Below are 10,178 nucleotides of genomic sequence, written 5' to 3'. Positions count from 1 at the left end.
AAAAAAAAAAAAAAAACCACCCCCTACTATGTGTTATCTGAAGGGTTCTGTGATTCCCCCTTCTGTATATATAGTCTACTTCATAGTATTATTCATTTGTAATGTTTATGAATACTTGGCCATATTTGGCCTTCATTATTCCAAACACTCATTTTTGTAAAATACATTTTCAATCACATATATTTCTGTAAAATAATTTTACATATAAATTCCAAACCTCATATTCTTCAAAAATTTAATATTCCAAAATACAGTTTCCCACTAAAGTTGGGGCTCAAACGGAGGGTTAGCCATGTTTAGTCCTCATACGCTAAACATTTTTTTTTTTTTTTTTTACACATGTTTAATCACACATTTTTCTAAAAAAATAATTTTATATATATGAATAAATAAATTCTATTTTTTAACCATATATTCTTCAAAAAAATTCGATATTACAAAATATATTTCCTCATAGAAGGTCAAACATGCCCTTACATTATTTTCGTTTACACGTGAGAACACGAATTAACGAATTTAAAAAATTACGAAAATAACTCTCATTTTTGAAAGTTAGAAAGTCAATAAAAAAATCTAATCATGATTTTCACCGAAAATGGAATTACATTTCACCGTGGGCAATCTTCTTTTATATTTTTACTTTTAAAGTAAAATTTACTTTGAATTCTCGCGATTCCCTTGGCGATGGCAATAAGATAAGTACGGGTTGGAGGTCACCCCATCCAGCATCTGCCTCCAAAGTCTAGAAGGAAAATATAGCTCTTGTTTTGGCTTCATTTTAACTTGTTTTTGAGAAAAAAAAAATTTTTTGAATAGTGATTTTTTTATAAAAATTTGGATTTATTGGTAATATTATTTTATTAAAAAATGTAAAGTTAAACAGATGGAAGATAAAATTAAAATTAAAATAGAGTCCACGCAATTGCTAATGTTACTTATTTTTACCAATCTCTTAAATAAGGGTCAGTAAATTGATCCCCAAAAAAAAGAAAAAAATGGTCGAGAGTTAAAGCACGAATGGTTGGTTCTTGCTTTGAGCATGCCACTTCTCAACTTTTTACTTTATTGGGTAACTTCTGATTTTGAATTAAGCCTAACGTATAGGCTCCGTTTCACAAGGTTTCAAACATGAGGTGAGTCCTCTCTTATTAGAAAAAACCCCCCACAAATATCCACCCACTCTATGTATGTGTGTAGCTTGTGGGGAGTTCTGATTCGAAAATTGTTCCTACAAATTGTTACATTCGAGCACAATATAGTTCCAATCAAAGATTGAGCTCCCTTGAATCAAAATAAGTCTATCAATTTAGACAAAATTTAAGAACAAGTCAACTACATTCAATCGAAAATTAAAGTTTGGATGATAACCGAAGACTTGGACAGGTGTGTAAAATGGGGACTCTTGTAAGCATCAAACATTGAATCTCTTAAAAACGTATTTAAAACAAGGTGACCGTGATTCTATATATTTGAATTTTTATTTTATTTTATTTTGTTAATTTCAAAGTAAATTTTATGTTATGATACTATGAAGGTTTTCCCTCATATTTTGTGTGTTTGTTGGTGTTGGAATTGGCTTCGTTGTCGATGTTGCTTTATCAGATTCGATATCGAATGCTTCTTTCAATTGTAGTGTCTATTGAAATGATATCAGGCTGCATTTTTCTACCTGATTTCCTATGACTATGACTGCAAGGATTGTTAATTGATGCTTGATAATTGTTTATCAGTGCACAGTGACCCCTGTTTGAACCATATTTTTTTAAAACTCATTTTTAATTGTATATTTTTAAAATAAAATAATTTTACATGTAAAATTCAAAAATTTTCATACTTTTTAACAACACATTCTTTTAAAAATTACTATTCCCAAAAAAAAAAAAAGAAAAAAAAGGAGGGTTCAAATAGAACAAGTTCTAAACAAGGGAGTTGTTCTTCAACTGTAATCGGGTTGCACCATGTTACCTTAGAAGACACGTTTAGGTGTGTGTATGAACTCCATTAAAAATGTATTTGGAGAAAATGTATTTTGAAATAGTAATTTTTTGAAAAATGTGTTGTTAAAAAAGGACAAAAATTTTGATTTACACGTAATACTATTTTATTGAAGAATGTGATTAAAAAATGAAAGACGAAATTACATTTTTTTTAGAATGGATTTATTAGTAATTTAATCGTGTAAAAAATACATTTTTAAATAGACGGCATTGAATTTCTTGTGTATATATCAATATTTGTAAAGAATAAAAATATATAAACACAATGAAACTTCCAGATGGAGCTCAGGGGCACTTCACAAAAATAGACCGAAAATAAATTAAAGGTTGAGTTTAAAAAATTGAAAACAGCATTATTTACCAATAACCCACCAATTGAAACACTAACAACCACGACACAAATCACAAAATGTTAATATCTTGGTTTCCACTAGAAAAAATAAAAATAAGCAAATAATAAGAACAAACGAACAACAAAGTACCCTCACATGCATGCAACACCTAACGCCTCGATCACTAACACTGTTCCAATCAATATCTTAAATAAAAGTGAATAAATCTACTTGTACAGAAGCGGTCTGTCAGAATTTATCCAAGTGTTGCTGCAACATCTGGTTGGTCCTTTTTTTTTTTCCCATGTCCAACAAAAATCTGCCAAGTGTCTTCTAATGAAATTCTGGCAGAAAAATTTTGTACAAGCAACAAATTTGAATAAAAGATCTATGAAATCGAATGAACGCATTATAAAAAAAATTGAGATTTTTTAAACCCTACAACTTGCACGGTCGACGAAAGCATAAATTTCCTTAGTCAAAGTTGTGGAGGTAAAGGGAGGTATATGTTTATTGAACTGACCAAATGAGGAATGGTGACTATTCCCAAGCACCGTTGCACGTGTGCTTGGGTCACCAGAGAGTCAGGGACGAAAAACTATTAGGCTCCGTTTGCTTGGAGTGAACTCCATGAAAAATGTCACATTCGATGAATTCGTTTTTTTATTTTAGTTGTTTGATGTGAAAGTGGAAATGGAGTTCGAATTCTAATGTACAAACGCTTAAAGTATGTTTTTTGCCAAAATTGTAGAAAATGCATTCCAACGGTTTTAAAGGTTTTTTTCTTTTCTAACTTACATGGAATTTGTTCTATTCCACCTTTATAATCAAATGGACCTTGTATTTATTTGGAACAATATATGACTTAGACAAAATAATGCCCTGATATACGGAGAGAGAAAATGTAGAAAAAATATTATTAAAATATCCAATCAATTACGGGTCATTTTTGTATTTCTAGCACGTTTGTTGATCAAGAATTAAAAGTAATCCAATTATTGTAACGCTATTGAGTGTTTGAAATTTGGTTTGTATACGAGTAGACAAAATTAAGAAAACTTAGAAAAGAGACATGTTATAACTTATTCAGCCCATGTTTTATTAAAACTCATTTTTAATCACATATTTTCTCATAAAACAATTTTACATGTAAACATAATTTTTTTAATTACACATTTCCAAAAAAATCATCATTTTAAAACACATTTCTTCAAGAAAAAAAGGAATCGAGAAAAGTTTTGATAAAAATTGAAGAAATATGTAGTTAAAAATTTGTAGATCCCATAAAATATTTGATTAAAATTAATTATTGATTTTGATTTTAATAAAAAATTAAATTTTAATTCTTAAGAAACAGAGGCTTAAATTGTTCTTTGAATGGATATAATTATAAATAAAAAATAAATCTAGCCCATGTTTGTCATTCTTTACTTTACATGACAATCCGCAAGTGACTAATTTTCATATTTTAATTTTAAATTTCATCTCTGAATTGTTCGTAAATGATATGAACATAACCTTACCTACAGATATCTCATTGGATTCCGTAGATTCATCCGAAATTCCTAGTGATACTATGGATGACATCCGTCAATGAAACAATTTCCAATAAAAAAATATTACACGTAAATTAAAACTTTCATTCTTTTTAACCACACATTCTCCATCAATTACTATTTCATAATACATTTTTTAAAATTAATGAGGCGGGCCTTAATAACCAATAAGCATAAGTTTTTATTATGTTGCCAAAGCAATTTGGGAAAATTACACAAAATCAGGGGTTTAAACATCCCAATTTAAAAATCAGGGCTGAAGTTTCATTATGCAAAAATCAGGTTTTGATTTAATAACTTAAATTATTAATATTCCAACCAATTCAATTTTCAAACCGTGATTTTACCTTTTCTCTCTCTACCGTCTTTCCTTTCTCTCTCTATGCTCTTCCTTCTCTCCATAAGAAAACCACTATCGCCACCGTCGACGGCAATTCACGATCGACGACGCTCTGAGGCAACCTTACCGGCAGCTATTCTATTTGTTTTGTCTCTCTTTTCCTCTAAAGCAAAACCTCACTTGGTGAGTCCAATCGTTCTTCGATCTCTCCTTCGGTAGTGTTCACTCACTCCGGCGAAGCTGTGGTCCTTGGCGTGAACACAGTTATGTTCGTAAGAGTATCGGCGCCGGCTATGTTCACAGCAACATCGGCGAAGCTGTGTTAACGATGTTGCAGTCTTTGGCATCGACTGGTGCTGCATTGGAGGGGCTTGGGGCTTTTTCTTTCTCTTTCTGATCCGAGGAGGTTGTGGTGAATCGTAGATATGGGCATAGTATTGTGTAGTGGTGGTGGCTGCGACAGTATGGGGATTATTTGGTAGAACCAGATTGATTGGAGGTGTAGATGGCGCAGTGATTGATTGAACTGGTGGTTGTGGTCACAATAAGAGGTAGTCGTATTGGTGGTGGAAACGGTGGTGAGATTGTGGGTTGGGTATTGTTGGTGTGTTTGGTAGTGGTGATTGTGGTGGTTTCTGGCAACGATGGAGGTGGTGGTTGGTGGTTGTGATGCTGTGCAGGCGACGGTGTGGTGGTCGGCATTTTTTGGTCGGTGGTTGTGGCGGTGTCGTGCAGAGACGGTGGTAGTTTTTGTTGGTGGTGTAGTATAGGTGGCGATGGTGGTGGTGGTTTTTTACTGTATTGCAGGTAGTGAAGGCGTTGTTCGTTTTGTCGATGGTGGTAGTGTGTTGCACGCGATGGTGTAATGTTGGTTCGATCTGATTGGTGGTGGTGTTAACTGTGCACAATTTGAATTGGTGGTGGTGTAGTGTAGGTGACGATGGTGGTGGTGGTTTTTTTGCTAAATTGGTGTTTGTTTTGTTGACGGTGTTGGTGCGGTGCAAGCGGCAATTGCGCGGTGGTGATTTGTGATCAAGATTGGTGCTGGATTGTAATCGTTGGTGGGGGTATGTGGTGCATGTGCCAACTATTTAGAATATATGATCAATAAATTTGAACATATGTGACCTTGTGACTTGTAATTTTTTTGATCTGTGACTAATGAAATAATTTGTGACTTGCAATTTTTTAATATGTGATCTCAAAATAATTTGACCTATAAAATTTTTGATTTGTGACCTCAAAATAATTTGTAACCAATTAATTCGATGATATGTGACCAATAAGTAAATCTGTGACCAATAATTATGAATTTGTGACCATTAATCGTGTAACTGTGACTTTATTACATTTAATTAATAAATATTTCCAATTAATTAAGTAGGAACCTGAATTTTGAGTTTTTAAACTTTGTACCTCATTTGTAAATTGGTGTAAACAATACACCTTACATATGAATTTTTCCCAAGCAATTTTGTCCCCTCTATGGTCCCAATTCCCATTGTCCCAAAACGACACTTTTGACATAATAAAAATGATGCGTCTTTGCCATTTTGGAAAAGTCGTGAAGCCCAACAAATGTAGGTACAAAACGCGATTTCAATGATGTTTCTTACGACTCATATTAGGATATCACTTTATATTTAATCTCTAATGTTTCCTTTTTATCTGTGTTCAACATCTATGATGTGTCAACAGATATAAGACATATAGACATGGGTCCTATTTAGCACAATTGATGTTTAACACTAGTCTAAATAACAATACTAATGGTATTAAATTACAAACTCAATTAAATATAAACATATTATGTGCTAATAACTAGACTTATGCATGCAATTCTAGCTAGACACAATTAAGTGTTTGTTTGGTAGGACTTTTGTTTGCTAAACAGTTAATCGGACTTTTTTTAAACAAAAAATTTATTGGACTGTAATTTTTACTCTCCTTTTCACCACATGTTTCATGGATGTTGAAACTAAGAGAATAGAGGAAGAATTGTGAATAACTTCTGTATTCTGTGATAAATAAAACAATACAAGAGCCCTCCTTTTATAGGTGAAGGAGGCAAGCACATAAGGTAAGTAATTAATTCTAATTACACAAATCATGCTCTAATTATACAATTACACAAATCATGAAGATTGACTAAATCATGGAAATTGGTCAATCAAAATAATTAGAGAGATATGCTAACATCCCCCTCAAACTCAAGGGGGTATTGAGATGCCAACTGGAGTTTGCAAGTCAAAGAACGATGGCGACCAGGTGGATGAGCCTTTGTAAAGATATCAGCCAGCTGATCAGTCGAAGGAACTGACAAGAGACGAAGTGTCCCTTCCTGAAGATGATGACGTACAAAATGATAGTTGATCTCAATATGTTTTGTGCGTTCATAAAAAACATCAGTATGAGCAATCTGAATAGCACTATGATTGTCACAATAAAGTGGAGTGCTAGAGGACTGAGGAATACCCATATCTTGGAGAAGCCAAAGAAGTTCAGAAGTAGTGTCAACAATGGCTCGATACTCAACTTCAGTGCTAGAGCGAGCAACAACAGTCTGCTTTTTGCTCTGCCAACAGATAGGGAGTCATCAAGTAGAAAAAGAAAACCAATGGTAGATCGACGATCGGTAGGGTCTCCTGCCCAATCAGCATCAGAATAAAACCTTCAACGTCAAGAATGAGTGAGAGGAAAAGTGAAGCCCATGAAATAATGTTCACTTCACATAGCATAAGATGCGAAGAACAGCTACATGGTGAATGAAACGAGGAGCTGACATAAAATGACTAACAAAATGCACTGCATAGGCAATGTCTAGTCTAGTGACGGTGAGATAAATAAAGCTCCCAACAAGCCGTCGAGTGGCATCAGGAAGGGGCTCCCCATCAGTAGGACGAAGTTTGTTGTTGCGCTCCAGCGGACTATCAGCTATCTTACAAGCTATGAAACCAGCAAGGGTGAGAAGATCACAAGCATACTTGGCTTGGGTCAAAGAGTAGCCATCAGAGGTAGGGGACACCTCTAAGCCGAAGAAGTAGCTAAGAGAACCAAGGTCTTTCGTCTCAAAATGCTGACACAGAAACTGCTTAAACTCATGAATACTAGAATTATCATCATCAGTAATGATCATATCATCAACATAAAGTAGTAGAATAGTGATGCCAATGTCAGTGTGACGAGTAAAAAGAGCATAATCATAGGGCTAGAATCAAATCCAAGCTGTGCAACAGTGGAGCTGAACTTGGCAAACCAAGCACGGGGAGCCTGCTTAAGCTTATATAATGCATGTCGGAGAAAATAGGCCTTACCAGGAGGATGATGATACCTTGGAGGAGGCTGCATATAGACCTCTTCAGCCAAATCATCATGTAAGAAAGCATTCTTGACATCCATCTAAAATAAAGGCCATCGACGTGCAGAGGCGACAGAAAAAAGAATGGATGGAGGTAATACGAGCAACAGGGGCAAATTCCTCATAGTTAATGCCAAACTCCTGAGTAAAGCTCTTTGCCACTAAACGAGCTTTATGTCTTACTTCAGAACCATCGGAGTTTGTTTTCCTCTTATACACCCATTTGTTCCCAACTACAGTCTTTCCAAGTGGCAGGTCAACCAGATCCCAAGTATGAGTTTTGTGAAGAGCGTCAAGTTCTTTGGACAAAGCTTGCTGCCAAATAGGGTCAAAACAAGCTTCGCGATAATTGCGACGCTCGTGAAGAGAGTCAAGAGTAGAAAAACAATGGTAATCACTAAGATGGGTGGGAGGTGCTCTCATCCTACTAGAACGATGAACATCCAAATCAGAGGACTCGGCAGGGGTGGATGCGATGGCATGATCATCAGACAATCCAGTTTTGTGAGAGGTAAGCGTGGAGTGATCAACGGATGAGCTGACATGACCTACATTAGAGGAAAAATCTGGAGAGGGGTCTATAGCAGGGTCGGTGAAAATGGGAGAGTATGAGAGATGATCGGATGAAAGTGGAAAGATATTAGTGAACACTTTGTGTTCCCAAAACTGAACATGTCGAAAAACTCGAAGACGCTTGACTATGGGGTCATAGCACCTATAATCCTTGTGTTCTATCCCATAACCAAGAAAGCAACAGAGACGCGAATGAGGTTCAAGTTTTATATGTTCATGAGGTGGAAGTAAGACAAAGCAAGCACAACCAAACGCTTTGAAAATAGAATAATCGGGTACCTTTCCATAGAGAACCTCGTATGGAGACTTATTGGAGAGAATAGGGGTTGGAACTCGATTAATAGTGTAAACAGCGGTAATGACAGCTTCTACCCAAAAGAATTTAGGGAGGGCTGCAGAGAAGTTGAGAGCGAATAATGTCAAGAATGTGACGATGCTTACGTTCTGCACGACCATTCTGTTGGGAGGTATATGAACAAGATTGATGGGACAAAGTGCCTGCCTTTTAAAGTTCTTTAAGGAAAGAGGCAGAAATATACTCCATGGAATTATCAGACCGAAAGACTTTAATGGTGCGATCAAATTGAGTTTTTATCATCTGCTTAAAATCTTGAAAAGCATTAAGTAACCCAGTGCGATCATGCAAAAGATAAATCCATGTATACTGAGAATAATCATTGACAAAAATAACAAAGTAACAAGACCCGCCCTTAGTAGAGATAGGAGCAAGTCCCCAAATATCAGAATGAATCGAATCAAAAGGTGCAGAAGATAAAAAATTACTTTCATTAAAAGGTAAAGCATTCTATTTCCCAAGTTGACAAGACACGCAATCAAAATGTTCAAATTTAACATTGCTAAGTAACCATTAGAAGCTAAAGACTGAATATGAGATAAGATGTATGACCGAGACGAGAATGCCAAAAGCTGGAAGACACTGCAGCACTAAGGGATTGAGGAGAACAAGAACTAGGCAAATGCAGAAATGTAAGCTCAAAAAGGAGACCAAATTTACGCCCAGTCCCAACTAGCTAGCCTGTCTTCGAATCCTGCACATCATACCCTTTGTGAGAAAAGGTAAAGATAAAACCACTTTCAACAAGTTGACCAAAAGAAAGGAGATTTAGAGACAAGTTAGGCACAACATATGTGTCAGGTACAGAAAGGATAGGAGTAGAAACGTGACCAAAATGACTAACAGACATATGTGAACCATCAACAGTATAAATTAAAGGAATGAAATTTAAAGACTTCCTATGGATAACTAAAGAGGAATTAGAGGTTATATGATTGTAATAGGCTGAATCAAGAAACCAAGATGTAGAGTTACCTGTGGAGACTGATAAACCAGTAGAAGTACGGGATAGGACCTGTGTGACAATTGCCTCAATGTTAGCTGCAGAAAGTGACGACAAAGAAGATGCAGAAGAGGAATTAGAAGCCGAGGAGCTGGTAGAGACAACAGCAACAGGCTTGGAAGAGTGAGATGCATTAGCTTTAAGAGCATCCCTAACATCCTTAACCTTCTTCTTAGGACAATCAGAAATATGGTGGCCATCTTTCTTACAATAGTGGCATTGACCGTTGAAACGTCGCGGTTTAGAAGAAGTGACAGTGAGTACTTTCCCATTCATCAAGGGCCTCATCAAATTCCTCTATGGATTGCTTGTCAGTTTTCGTGGGTTTTTATTTTGTTCCAGTGACAAAACGCAATAATCTCCGACCAATCAGAAAAATTGACATTTGTTGGGCCAAGCATTCTAGTTTGAACTACTCAAAACAATCTCTATAGAACGAGCAACATCATTTGAAAAAGCCATAACAGAAAAATGATAGTGCTAACCGAGTTAGAGCAAAAGGACAGCGTTGATGGAATGAGCACGAAAAATTGGCCGAAAAAGTGGCTGAAAGGTCACTGGAGATGACGACGAGCAGTGGATGATGTGGCAATGTTGGATTGGAATGATTTTTGTACCAAACGAAAGCTCTGGAGCAACATGATCGATTTATGGTATTGGAATA

This window comes from Olea europaea, chromosome 3 (genome assembly GCF_002742605.1).
Source record: "Olea europaea var. sylvestris chromosome 3, O_europaea_v1, whole genome shotgun sequence".
Classification (NCBI taxonomy): Eukaryota; Viridiplantae; Streptophyta; class Magnoliopsida; order Lamiales; family Oleaceae; genus Olea; species Olea europaea.
Note: the sequence above shows the minus strand (reverse complement) of the source record.